Raw genomic sequence first — 15,158 nt, forward strand, 5'->3', positions numbered from 1 at the left:
TTGAACACAACACATCCTACAAATACGAACCTGATTGAAAGAAATAATGATAATCAAATCCTTGATGACAGCAACACTCAGTAACACTCACAAAACAAATACTGTATATTGACAGTCATGTTACGCTATTTTTAAAATGTTCCCTTTTCTTTTCTAGCTTTTTTAACACACTACTTCTCCGCTGCGATACGCGGGTATATATATGTATATATATATATATATCCCGATCTACATACTCGAATAATGGATACTTTATTCGCCATCAATGATTGTTTTGGTAAAGCCATACTCAGTGTATTCATTAGATGAACGGTAAAAAAGTAAGAGCGAGGGGAGGATGACTTATTGAGGCATGCAGGCTGTAGTGTGCGTCAACTCTATCTGAATTGCGCGATCACATTTGAAAAATATATATCTTTCAAGTTCTATTTAGTCCATATGTGTCAAACTCAAGGGCCGGGCCACATCCGCCCGTGTAATTATATCCGCCCGCGAGATCATTTTATATACTGTATTATTGTTATTAATGGCCCGGTATATGAAGCGCTGGTAACACAATAAACTACAGATCCCATAATGCAGCGCTTCAGCTGCCTTGCCAACACTTACGCGTTAATCAAGTCTAGCTTATGATGCTGCAAGTTATTGCGAAGCTAGCTCACACGATGCTGAGAGAAAAGTTGATTCTGAAAATAGAGCCTTTAAAACCGATGGGAGGCTGAGTATATATTTACTGAACCCGTGTGTCTCATTTGTGGAGCTAATGTGGCTGTAATTACAGAATTTAATCTAAGACGGCACTATGAGACAAAACATCAGGGTAACCTGAATGCAATGCAGAAGATACAGAAAGCAGAATAATTAAATAAGAATCTGACACTTCAGCGGACGTTTTTACCCGTGCACAATCACAAAGTGATTTCAAGTGAAGCTGCTTTTATGGGAGACACAAATGCACCCTTGCACCTTGCCTCACTTTCCCTGTTGCCAAGTAATGTTAAACCAAGTCGTCACTACGGTGTTCCCAAATACGCACTTTGCTGATAAACTGAGCGCACTGCGCACTGAGTTTGCACGGCGCTTTGGTGACTTTGAAGAACAAAAAAAGTCCGTCTACATGCGGCTCGAACCTTGTGCATGTTTGGTAGCACATATCTGTGTGAGAAGCTCTTCTCAGTGATAAAGACTAACAAAACAGCACACAGGAGTCGCCTCACTGATGAGCACCTGCAATCCATCCTGAGAATCTCCACAACACAGAACCTCACACCAAACAGAAACGAACCTGTTGCCAAAAAAAGATGCCAGGCGTCCAGCTCTAAAATGACATATGAGCAAAGACAACTGAATGATTTGATTTGTTATTGCTGAAAGGAACACATTTTATTTATATTTCCAGGTTTTGTTATGCAGCATGTTCATATTTGAATTTGTATAATTTTGACAGGATATATTTTTATGGAGAGCAAAATCTTTTGGGATATTTAAAATCTAAGTTTATTTTTATATAAAATTACATAAGAGTAAAGAAATTTGAATGTTTGTTCTTTTAACGTTTACTTTATTTCTAACTTGTATAATTTAGACAGGATATATTTTTATGGAGAGCAAAATATTATAAGTTGTTTAAGGTTTGAGTTGATTTATTCAGGGATAATATTCCTGTCTGTTTTTACCATTCCTACCAAAGATATTTCTGTCGACTAAATAAAAATTCCTTCTATTTAAAATTTAAATAGAACTTGAACAAATACGATAGTTCATAATATCCACGCAGACTTGCACGTAAAAGCGGGAGTTATCCGTTTTAACAAGCAGCATATTGCACTGATACGAAATAGCTGTGTGTGTATATATGTAGATATGTATGTATATGTATATATATGTTTATATATGTGTGTGTGTATGTATATATATATGTATTTGTGTGTATATATGTGTGTATGTATGTATGTATGTGTGTATGTATATGTATGTGTATATATGTAGATATATATATATATGTGTATGTATATATGTGTATATATGTGTATATGTATAGATATGTATATATATGTTTATGTGTGTGTGTGTAAATATATATATATATATATATATGACAACAACACTCATCACTCACAACAGTGACAAAACAATTACATTGACAATCATGTTACGTTATTTTCAAAATGTTTCCTTTTCTTTTTCATTGCTTCTTTAACACACTACTTCTCCGCTGCGAAGGGTATTTTGCTAGTTCTTGAATAAAAGTGCACTTGTTTTGTTATACTTGTACCTTTTGTGAAAGTGTTTAATTGATATTTGGACTTCAGGTTTCACAAATTATACACATGTCCTAATGTAGGAAGGACGGTCCTTAGGTGTAGGGGAACTGTTAACATTTGAAATTGATGATTGTATACAGCACAGAACTGACCTCTCTGTACAATTCTGTCCTCTGCATCTCCTGGAGTTCAAAAGAAACACCACCATGCAGCAACATGTGGAGACTGGGCAAGATTGGAAAAAAAAAAACAAACACAGTCAATAACTACAACCACATGAAGGTATGCGAATGAATATAATGTTACATTAGTGCAACAATGTTTTCTGAGATGTACAATACAGATCATAAAATGAATTATTCCAAATGTCATATATACCTAAGTCTGTCTTTTTTGTCAATACGGCTTTGACATCATGGACCAGAAGGTGCTTACTAAATCAGTGCGAGCAGGAACACTCAAAAATAAAACTGAATAAAAAAAAAATTCACATCCACAATCATTCTCAGTCATGCACACCCCTCACATCCACGTCCACCACTTTCCCAGCCCCAGTCTCATTCAGGCACAAAATCTGACACGGCTTTCAAATAAAGAGGTGGTATAACAAATGAAGTCTATTTGGTATACCACGTTTTTATCTGGAAATGACATTGGTGGGTGGGTTGGGGGTTTGTGGGAGCGTGAATGTGAGTAAGAGAATAAATCTGAAGAAAAAAAAAAAAACCTAACTTTTACAAGTACTATACATTTACACCGGCTGTTACAGACGTAAATCAAATGTATTTTTTATTGTATAATATTAACAATAAGAGCAGCTCACTACTCAAAATGGTAAATTTGGGAAGCACCTGATATCAAAACCTCAACCTCTTGATTGGGAGTCAGCAGTTCTTAGCATTGTACCACGCAAGCTGTCGTATCAGCAGCCCTGCTTTCTTTTTTCTTCGGTTATATTCTTGAGTAAAAGTGCACTTGTTATACTTGTACCTTTTGTGAAAGTGTTTATCTGATATTTGGATTTCAGGCTTCATTATACACTTCATGTGTACATTTTGTCAAGTATTACAAAACATGAAAACGTTTCTGTTTTAATGATGTGTTTACATAGATTGTTGTAGACACGGAACACACATGAAATGTATGTATTCCAAATGACGATATATTTTTTACCCTATAAAGCTTCAGGTAATCAACTATAAATAATCACTGAGCACTGAGAAACTTCTTTGCGTATTGAACTGCTGCAGTGGGTGGGAGAATGGTATAGCAGGCTGCTTGCTGCTTGTGTTTATCGACACATTTACAATACAAAAGACGCTGATGGAGAGGTGCAAACAGATTTAAGGTGGGCCGGGTTTACGAGTTTTTTCAAAAGCTTTGGTAATTCTAATGTTATTCATAGTCAGCATGTAAATAAACCTTTCTTCTCTCCATTCTACAAGTCTTGTGTAGTACCAAAATCTATTGAAATTCAATGTTTTATGTTATAAAAAGTGCTGGATATAATTCTAGCACCTTAATCCCTATAATGTGCAAATGAAAATTATTTGGTACAGTTCTCGTAACAATGCTATAAAAATGTTGTGACAGCACTAGACATTGCAGAGAAGTGCAACCAAGTTCATTGCAAGTCTACTGGACACTGGATGCCCTTAACATGTTAAGTGATTTGAATTTCTGTAGTCTAAAGCAGAAAATAGAACACGAGAAATAATCTAAACCTTTAAAATCAGCAAAATCATTGATCAATTTGATCTAGTAAAACATGTTCCAAAAAAAAGCATGATAGTATTGTTGTTAGTACTTGTTTCTCAAGTAACTGTTTGAATGTTCAGTGGTTGTCAGTGTGGATGTTTCTCGAGGAACTCTAAATTTCCTGCCTGTTTGTTTCCTGATAATATTAGAGTTGGTTTTGCCCAACCATATAATTGGAAAAAGAGGTGTGTAAAGACACAGATGAATTTAAAATCTTTTGCAGTTAATTAGTGACCCAGGTCTTCCAAAATTCAGATGTAGATAAAGGTGACTTTCATTCAAAACAGAAACTGGGTAGCACTTCCATACACAAAGTTGTAAGGAAATCTGACACAATCTTCAGAGTCCCATCACTTAACCAAACATTCACATGACACAGCCACAGTGACATAATGCAGTAACTTAGGTATTAGCAAACCAGTTAAAAAACAGACATTCCTACTCCAATCCTATATTATCAAGCTAAAATGACAAAAAATATCTCAAAATGTATCTGCATTAACGCAATAATTGATGTAAGGAAAAATAAAACAAGTCAAAGTGAAAAAATATTTTAAAAAAATGATCTGTGCTGTTGTTAATATATGACATTTGTATATCTTTCTGTGTGTAAAGCCTTGGCTGATCACATCTTCTCATACAATGAAATAAATAATTATTTATATCAGGAGTAATTGTTGAGCAAGAAAAGGCAAGAATTTTTGTTTTTTATGCCAACCAAGGAAATACATGGGAATATTAATTTTTCAATAAGAATACTTATTTATTTCAGTTTTTTTTAACTACAGTAAAAACAAATCTAAGTTATTAGTTGCAACAGTTAAAATATTTAAATTACATTGTGCCAATTCTACAAATTCCTGAGACAACATCATTTTTCTTTCTCACCAATTCCGAAAACACCTGTACCTGATATTTTGCATTACTTTAGTACTTGAATGTACAATGTTTTTTGCTTCACAGACACACATGAAAAACAGTATGTATTTATTTGAAAAAACACTAACACCTAAAATGGATTGAATATGGGTTTCTAGACTGCAAAATCTCTGTTTTTCAGTTTTGTGTTCCATGAGGTAACTGGTAACTACTTGCAAGACTTGTGTAAAATGTTTAATTATTACTATGGTTAGGCTTAAAAGCAAGAGAAATTGCACATTAATATTAAAGCCAAATGCACAGCATTACATCTATTTCTTACTTCCTTATTGTCTCTGCTTTCTTAATTAAGAATTTAATTAAGGATGTCCACTGTATTGCATTCTTGATGCTTTATTCTAATTTATTTTTATATCTTTTGATGAAAACATCAAAAGATAGCCCCAGGATGCAACTGAATCCAATAATAATTAAATTTTTTAATGTATTTTTCTAAAAATAGGTTGTTTTGCATATTATTGACAAAGTGGAAGGAAGCAGAAGAATGTTATTGTAATATATTATCGTCTTTAAGTCTTAATTTTAATAAGTCTTGTGCCATTAATTTTAACATGATATATCATAACCATATCATATCATTAAAGGGATACTCTAAAAACACTTCAAATCTCAATGGGAAAAAAAATCCTGCTGGATATTTATACTGATATGGACTGGGTAATGTGTTAAGAACAAAAGGATGCCACATCTTTTAACTGAAATGAAGATTATCAACCTACAGAGGGACTGGATTCAAAGACACCCCGAAAATAAAGTGATGCGGCAAGCTAGTCCATTTTGCTGAAATTTCATTATAGCAACTCAAAATCGTACTCAGTAGTTTGTATGGCCCTCACGTGCTTGTATACATGCCTAACAACGTCGGGGCATTCTCCTAATGAGATGACGGATGGTGTCCTGGAGGATCTCCTCCAAGATCTGGACTAGGACATCACTGAGCTCCTGGACAGTCTGAGGTGCAACCTGGCAGTGCAGGATGGACTGAAACATAATGTCCCACAGGTGTTCTATTGGATTTAGTTCAAGCAAACAAGGTGGCCAATCAATGGTATCAATTCCTCGATCCTCCAGGAACTGCCTGTATACTTTCGCCACATGAGGCTGGGCATTGTCGTGCACCAGGAGGAACCCACTGCACCAGCACAGGGTTTGACAATGGGTCCAAGGATTTCATCCCATTACCTAATGGCAGTCAAGGTGCTGTTGTCTAGCCTGTAGATGTCTGTGCGTCCCTCCATGGATATGCCTTCCCAAACCATCACTGACCCTTCACCAAAACGGTCATACTGAACAATGTTACAGGGAGCATAACATTCTCCACGGCTTCCCCAGAACTTTTCATGTCTGTCACATGTGCTCAGGATGAACCTGCTCTCAGCTGTGAAAAGCACTGAGCGCCAGTGGTGGACCTGCCAATTCTGGTATTCTATGGCAAATACCAATAGAGCTCCATGGTGCCGGGCAGTGAGCACAGGGCCCAGTAGAGGATGTTGGGTCCTCAGGCCACCCTCATGAAGTCTGTTTCTGATTGTTTGGTCAGAGACAGTCACACCAGTGGCCTGCTGGAGGTCATTTTGTAGGGCTCTGGCAGTGCTCATCCTGTTCTCATTACCCAAAAAAGCAGATACCGGTCCTGCTGATGGGTTAAGGACCTTCTACGGCCCTGTCCAGCTCTCCTAGAGAAACTGCCTGTCTCCTGGAATCTCCTCCATGCCCTTCAGACTGTGCTGGGAGACACAGAAAATCTTCTGGCAATGGCATGTATTGATGTGCCATCCTGGAGAAGTTGGACTAACTGTGCAACCTCTGTATGGTCCAGGTATCACCTCCTGCTACCAGTAGTGACACTGACCGTAGCCAAATGCAAAACTAGTGAAAAAAAGTCAGAAAAGATGAGGAGGGAACAATGTCAGTGGCCTCCACCTATTAAACCATTCCTGTTTTGGAAGTCATCTCATTGTTGCCCCTCTAGTGCACCTGTTGTTAATTTGATTAACACCAAAGCAGCTGAAACTGATTAACAACCTCCTCTTCAACTTAACTGACCTGATCAATATCCCAGAAGTTTAATGGACTTGACACTATACTCTGATTAAAAAGTGTTCCTTTAATTTTTTGAGCAGTATATTTATAGAGATTTGTCTAGCACACTGTTATGTAATAATGTTAACATAATGATGCTTAATATGAATAAAAAAAGTAATTCCAAACCAAATTATATATATATATATATATATATATATATATATATTGTGGCAGTAGGGGGCGCTAGTGCTCCCTTGAACCCTCAGGTACAACTCCAGACACCAGGTAAAAGTCCAAGACTCTTTATTTTCATTTTCCACCGATGTGCACCAAGCACCTCCCACACTACTCATCCAAAACAACAATAAACCAAATCCTCCTCGCTCACACTTAGCCACCCTACCTCCTGTGGTGTTAAGGGTCCACAGCTCTCTGAGCACAGGCCATTTTTAATAAATAATCAATGTGCTCGCGGCTTAGTGAGGGGACGTTGGGCCATAGTGGGCCTCGGGACGATCCGTAGGGTGTGGGCGTTTCTCACTTAGTGCACAGGTGAGGAACTGCCCACATTCATGATTGTCCCGTGGCTAATGCTGCAGCTGCTGTGGCCCTCGTCATTTTAAAAAGAAGCGCGAGTCGGTTTTAGGGGAAGAAAGAAGACGATCGGAGAGAAAAAGGAAAGAAAAGAGAGGACGGAGGTTACAGGGAGCGAGTGTGGAAGCAGGCGGTGCCGGAGAGACACAGACACGCGGTGCGTGCATGTGGTGAGCGCTCGATCGAGCGGCTCGTGGGCAACTGTATGGAAGCTGGGTGTTAGGCCAACACCTAGACGTTTGAGTTGAGGTTGCTCCCGCTGAGTGAGCAGGTAGCGGAGTGCCTAGAGGAAAGCGACGAGCCGCAGAAGGCCGTGGAAAGGCAGCGGAAGTCGGGAGGCTTGGTGGTGGAGTCCCCAATATGAGCGTCCTGGCTATTGGGGTAATCAAGTCTCGGGGACTGGGATGAGTGCCAGACCGAAGCCAGGGATCGGGAGGTCTCCAGTCTCGGGTGTGTTGTAGGAGGGCAGCTGCAGAGAGCGTCTTGCCTGCTGCTTGGCCCAAACGGGATAAGCAGGTGAGACGCTAACAGAAGAGCACCGGATTTGTTGTTGGTTTTTAAGACTGCTTCCTAAAGAAGATTTTAACCTCTGGTTTTTAAGGATTGTTTTTTTCTATTTATTGATTGTTAACCTCCACGTGTTCTTTTTATGGATTATTTATTTAATGAAGAACTGTGAAGAACTGCACTATTTATTTGAACACTGTTGTTGTTGGTTTTCAATAAAAGCACTACTCATTTTTGCACCACCCCTTGCTCAAGTGTTTATTTGCCTCCACTGACTAGCTCACTCGGTAACATTATCGACGGTGTTGGGTTCATGTGCTTCCAACAGCAAAGGGAGTGTGGAGCCAGAACCCACATCGTCACACCTCCCAGCTCAGCGTCTGGACTGAGGCATCGTCCTTTTATAGCCCCTGACCCGGAGGTGTTCCTGTCCCAACAGTCCACAGTTCCTTATTCCTTCCGGGTCAGGGCAATCAGTTCTTTACTTCAACCTAGGAGCACGACATTTCTTCCTGTCACGTGACCATGACGTACTCCCGGGTCATACGGCATTACAGAGCCCATAAGCCCCCACACAGCGACTCCTGGTGGTCCCCAAGGTATCCAGCAGGGCTGTGTATAAACACTACAAAGTCCATAAGGCCCTGCTGGACCTCGGGGCACGATCCTGCTGTCGGGAGAGCTCCTCCTGGCGGCCTGGGGGTGAGGACCAGCATGGGAAGCCGGCAGTCCTCCACAATATATATCTTCTTTAATAAAACCCCTGTGTGTGTCCAGGTGTCCGTGTGTGTGTCTTCTGGTGACACACACAGGCGCGCGTGAGACAGACAGACAGACAGACAGACAGACACACAGGTGCACGCGTGCATTGTTGCAATGTTACTTTTCTTGGTTGTTTATTAAATTACGGATTTTTCAAATGTTCATTTTTTTCCCTGTGCTTAAAACTCATTAAAAAGTGTTTTTAGTGAGCGGGTCGTAAGGCTATAGCGCAAACTCTTGCAGTGTTAGTTTTCTCTGTTGTTCAAGGTTTTCTTAGTGTTATTCAATGTTTTTACATTTAGTTTACTATTACGCTGTGCATTCAATGATATTATTAACTATATTTGTGCTTAAAAACTTAAAAATATATATATTTACATACAGTTCATACGGTCTGGAATGGATTAATTGTATTTACATACAGTCCTATGGGGGAAATTACTTCTGTTCATGACCAAATCGTGTTAAAACCAGAGTTTTGGAACGAATTATGGTCGTGAATCGAGGTTTCACTGTATTATTGTCTGACAAAATTACAGGCATTTTACGGAAATACAGACCAGTATTACTGAGAGAGAAAATTAAAGGCACACAATACAATGACGCATATTACAGCCACATACAAGGTCCCTTGCCATTTAATATAGACTGTTCCTACTAATGTTTATGCACTACTGTTCTAGTGCCCATTATTGTAACGGGCTTAATGTCTAGGATATATATATATATATATATATATATATATATATATATATATATATATATATATATATATATATATATAGTGAGAGACGGCCGTGGCCCTTGTCCAATTTGGAGGCCGCTATACCACAAGGACCAGGGGAGCAGATGTGTGCAAGACTCTGCCTCCCCTGAATCGCTAGAGGGCAGCCCACTGGGCTGATGTGGTTCCACAGATTCCCACAGGGATTTGTGGGAGTTGGAGTTTGGGACAGCTCTATACTGGGCTTCCACCTCATGTGGGAGTGATAGCAGATCTGGCTAATTAACTACCTGGAGTACTCCCAGGAGTAGCATAAAAGGTGCCTCCCTTCAATCAAACGATCCCAAGGAAGATGCATTTGAGATCCCTTTAATCTGAAGGAACTACTGCTAAAATGAGACAACTACAAAGTTGTCAAGTTTGCTGTGTGTTTGAATAACACTCTTATACAGAGTAAAAGTTCAACAATAAACCTTCAAGTGTCAGAATAAAGGTCATTTTGCCCAGTATCTCCCTGCCTGTGCATCTCAGGAGCCCAAATGCGACAACTTGTACCAGAGGAGGTGTTGCACAAAATGGATCCTTATCAGCAAGCAGCATCAACCTATCAGCTTACTCAACTGCCTCAGGGCATCCCCCTCCCTCCTGACCCAGAGGAGAGGACTCCTGTTCCTACTTGTGCTAGAGATATTATGCAGAAGTTGGCACCTTCAGAAGATCCTGAATGTTTCCTGTTTTGCTTTGAACACATTGCTACAATGATGCGCTGGGACAGAAGAGACTAGGCTACCATCGTGGCTACTCTTTTGACTAGCGATACTGAGCAAGTTATGTGAAATATCCCTATCGATAAATGCCATAATTATGACTTTTTCCAAGCAGCAAATTGTTCTTCACACTACTGTGAGCTCCCTCGTGAAGAGGTCTAATTTTAGCAGATTGATTGTAATAATCTTATCCATGGCAAATAATGAAATCTAAGCAAGTAAAATGTTTTCACATCATGACATTAAATCTTGTTTTCCTTATTGTAGGAATTATTGACTAATCAAAAAATTTGCTTTTACCATTTTTAGCTTTAAGAACTCTTGTCAAGTAAATTTTGCTTACCCAACTGGCAGATATGCTTTCTAATTAAAAGCAAAACAACTCCCATTTAAAGTTTTTTTGTCTAGTTTTTGCATATGCTTTTTTGCACAGTGTAAGGGGGCAGACCTAAGACTTTCTCATCCAAAGCTGTTGTCACCCCTCAGAACATATCATGGAGAAGTTTGCTATCAATGGGGGCACTCAATGGGATAAGTGAGGAACCTTGCAATGACAAAACTCTAACAGACCGGGTCAAGAAACTTAAAGGCGTGCAAGTCACCTGGAGATAGAGAGAAGCTGTGCCAGTCTGACCATGGTTCCCAGGTCACAGTTTTGCCCCTGTTCACCTCTCTGTCATGGAACCAACCTCCAGAGCCTCACTTTCAAAGTGTTTAAGGTTTTTTGTTCCACTGCATGTCCTTCTGAACAGCCAAGTCTTCTTGTCCCAGAACAACCCCCTACATAGAATCCTGCTCCTGTCTCTTAAGGTCCAGGTCAAACTCAAACTTCCTGAGCTCCGGTGACCTTAGGAGGACCCAGCCTGATTGACATACTTCAATCCATGAAGGTTGGCTTGTCAGAGGTGTGTTGCTCTGAGATCCCAGCCAAAACTGGTTGGATCCATTTGGTTCTATATAGATTTTAGGCATGATGATGTCATTATTGGAACTCTATAGCTTTGAGTACGCTGAAATGCTTCCACTGTGGGTAGCTTGGCCATTTTGTGAGAGAAACCATCTTTCGTGAGATCAGTATATGGAGATTGGCTTGGCAGAGGTGTGCTCTGAGGTCCCATCCCAATTAGACGATAATGTTCGAGTTTCTGTGTGCTTAACAGGAGAAGAAGTGCTTGTATTATTTAGCTTTTGTGTGATCTGCCACGACTTGCTCCAGAAGTTATGTTTCAGGTGGACATTCATTGTGTTTGTCAAATTAAACAATATGAGACTGTACTACAGCAGTTTCAGACACTTGTCCCTGGCCCACGTTTATAGAGAATAGCCTTTTCCCACAGATCCTTGTGGATTGCCAAGCACATGTTAAAGACTGTGCCTGTTGAATAAGGGGAGGGGCTTGTTTTTAAGAAACTTGGCCTGGAAGCTGGCTTAGAAGTTGAACTGGATTTGACTAATGAGGATGGAGAGGAGACTAGATTTGGAAAAGGTTTTCCAGGAGATCTTATTTCGGCCAGATGAGCCTGATGACGTTATGCCTTCAACCTTCTGTGATAAAGATAGGTGGTCAAGGACTCAGGGTGCATTAGGTGGTGTGGATGTAAAACTTATATGGTTGCAAAAAGAAGACATTGGCTTGGAGTTGGTACATGCTGAGTACTATAGACATTGAGATGCGCTCAGTTTGAAAACTCCACACTTCTAAATAAAAAGGGATTTTTACACCATGTGATATCTGATCAAATCGCTGCTGGCTTTATCAAGTATTTAGTTGTTCTTCATTCATGAAGGGAAAGTGAATCACTCCCAGTTTATCTCTGTGCTGTGGAAATGAGAGAGCATTTTTTGAAATGATTTCACTAGGTAAATATGAGTATAGAGTGGAACAATTCTGTAAGTCTTGCCCTGACGATTACATATTCTCTATGTGTAGTCTTCCACTCCCCAAGAATTAAAATGGGTACCAGTATATGCTCATGTTAGCAGACTATTTTAGCAGATACTAGCTGAAATACCCAGCATTGCCTGGGAGGAAAATAAAGTGTTTATATTTTTCTCAAACAATTAAAAAAAGAAAAAAAAACACTACTTTAAACAATTAATTAACAAACAATGAAGACTCACTAATGTGCTTGTCTTGTGGTCTTGTATGTATGTTATCATCAAGTTGACACCAGCCAACTTTATTTAATTTCAAAAGCAACAGGAGTGCAGTGGTGCTCAAACAGAAAAAATGCTGGCAGTCACCTCCAGTTCACCTTCTGGTGGTCGTTCCGAGTGTCAACTGGATGATAACATGCATACAAGACTGAAGGGGAGAGGGTTAGGGTTATTTTACCCTATAGTATTTTTAGTTTACCAATGAGAAACATTTATGCCAAGTTTCATGAAAGTCTGTTTGGAAATGAAGCTGGAACATACAGTACATACACACACACTCATATTCATTGACTTATATATACAGTATATAGATTCCAAAGTAGCAGCTTCAAGAAAGGCAAATTCACAGGCTGTGGCAATGGCTCTTTCTGAGGTTGTTACTTGTATAGGCTGTCAAGGTTGGGTCACAAAATTGCACAGGAGAGTTCAGCAGGTTTTCCAAAGAGTAGAAACTTAATTGCTGTTCTGCCAGATACAAACACAAGTCTCTTACAGAGACGATCCGACCTCACAAAGAACAGCCATCAAACTTGATGCATCAGCCCCAACTCTTGCTTTAAAGAATATAAAGTCTTCTTCATCAAGGGGGTCTAGCGTGCCACTAGCAGTTGGCGGAGCAGAGGAAGTCTAGGGGAAAAGAGACAGGAGAGAGACCTCAGGATGGCCACAGCTCGGTCTTTTAAATGTTCATAGCCCCGTGTGAGGAGCATGTTGTGCGGTATGCCAGCAAGCCAGCAGCTGATCCCACAAAAAGGAGCTGTAAGAATTAGTTTGTTTCCCGTTTAAAAACTGGTTAAGAGGGGTTTTTTGAAGGGCCGCCATGTCCCTCTGCAGCAGCGGTCACAAGGCATACCTTGAAAAATTCTGATGGATCTGGGTACACCTTAAACTTCTAGGTGGATGAAGCAGTTGTGTTACAGCCTTCAAATTAATATGTTAAGCATTACTATTTATCATCTTTGTATGCATGAATTTGATGGAAAGTTTAAAAAAAAACATTAAAACAAATGATTAGGCATGTTGCTCATAAGAACCTGACATCCTGGGACACTGTGTTGTTTTCTGATGTATGAGGTGAGGGAGTCACCTCAACCTTTTACTGGATTAAATCCGTTTGAATTACTTCTTCTAGTGTTAAAGCTAGGGGGTGCCAGTGAGCCCCAATCCCCAAACCCGAACACACAAGACATTTCTTCCGGTTTAAATAAAGGGTGTTTAATACACAAATATCTCTCTCACCACTGCACTGCTCTCCTCCAGTCAAGTGTTGCCTACCTTCTTCCCAGCTCTGACTCACCTGTACATATTAGTATGATCCCTTTTATTGAGGACTCGGGAGTATTTCTGGTGCCAGGGCTGTTGCCCATTGGAAGCACTTCCAGGTCACATGGAAGTCCCACATAACAGTGAGTACATCTTTCAGACCGCGCTGCCAGGCTACAATTCCTGGCATTCTCTTTTGGTTCCCAAATGGGAGCCGATATCGAGGGCCACTGATATCTAGCAGCTAGTGGGACCTCTTCTTCTATTCCAGCCAGGGATGGTGCTACACATATTTCTGGTTGGGACGCCTGTCCATTGATCTGTATTGGTTGGGATGTGCATCCATCCATTTGGGAAGCTTTGTCCAGGTACAACATCCTCCCCCCTCTTGACCAGGATGCCTTTCTGTTACTCGGGGTTTCCTGTCTGGGCAAAAGTACACTATCTTCCCAACTCCTTGCCTGGATGCTCATCCACACCGTGTGTGACCTATAACAGGCACCCATGGGAAGTGTTGGATAATATTTGAGAGAAATGGTTAGTAGGTTAGGAGTTAAAATGGAAATACAGATTTGCGAATAGGGTAGTTTCTTTAAAGGAGAAAATTTACAGTGCATGATTTAAGGTGGGCCGGATTTACGAGTTTTCTCATACGCTCTGGTAATTCTAGTGTTAAGAGAAGCTGGTTTAATGACTCATCTGAAGAAGTATAAATTGGGAATGTCAGAGAGTTACTATTCAGCCTGTTCGATGGGTAAGGGCTTGATTAAGCCACAAATGAAAAAGATTGGGGAGGTGCTCAAGTATCTGCTTCCAGGTACACAGAATTAAGTTAATGCTTTCTTAGGTCTGGTGGATTATTACATGCGTTGTATTTCCTGTACTTTGCTAGTACAGCTGCTCCCTTAATGGATCTGACAAACTGCCATCAAAATCATAGCATTGTCTGCTTGGATAATTGTGAAAAATCTTCTTTCCTGTTCTGAAAAATTCATACTTTACGAAGGATTTCGTACTGCAAACAGATGCTAGCATGTATGGTTTATGAGCTATCCTGATGAACATCTGATTATGTTTTTGGGTCAAACATTGCTTCCCAGAGAGCACTGCTGCTCAATCCTGGAAGGAATGAAGGAATGTCTGGCAATAAAGTGGTCTGTTGAAGCGCTATATTGTTAATTATTTGGTTGAAATTCTACCTTAGTAAGTGATCATGCACTGCTACAATAGCTCTATGGGCAGAAGGACAGAAATTGTATTCTCACTAAATGCCTCATTTAATTTTAATCATTTAATCTCACAGGTCATCACTGTGCTGGTGATCAACACATTAATGCAGACATCTTGTCATATCTCAACCAGGACCACTTTGGAGAGTCGCTTTGTAACAAGGAAGTG

The sequence above is a fragment of the Polypterus senegalus genome, chromosome 2 (assembly GCF_016835505.1).
Source record: "Polypterus senegalus isolate Bchr_013 chromosome 2, ASM1683550v1, whole genome shotgun sequence".
Taxonomy (NCBI): Eukaryota; Metazoa; Chordata; class Cladistia; order Polypteriformes; family Polypteridae; genus Polypterus; species Polypterus senegalus.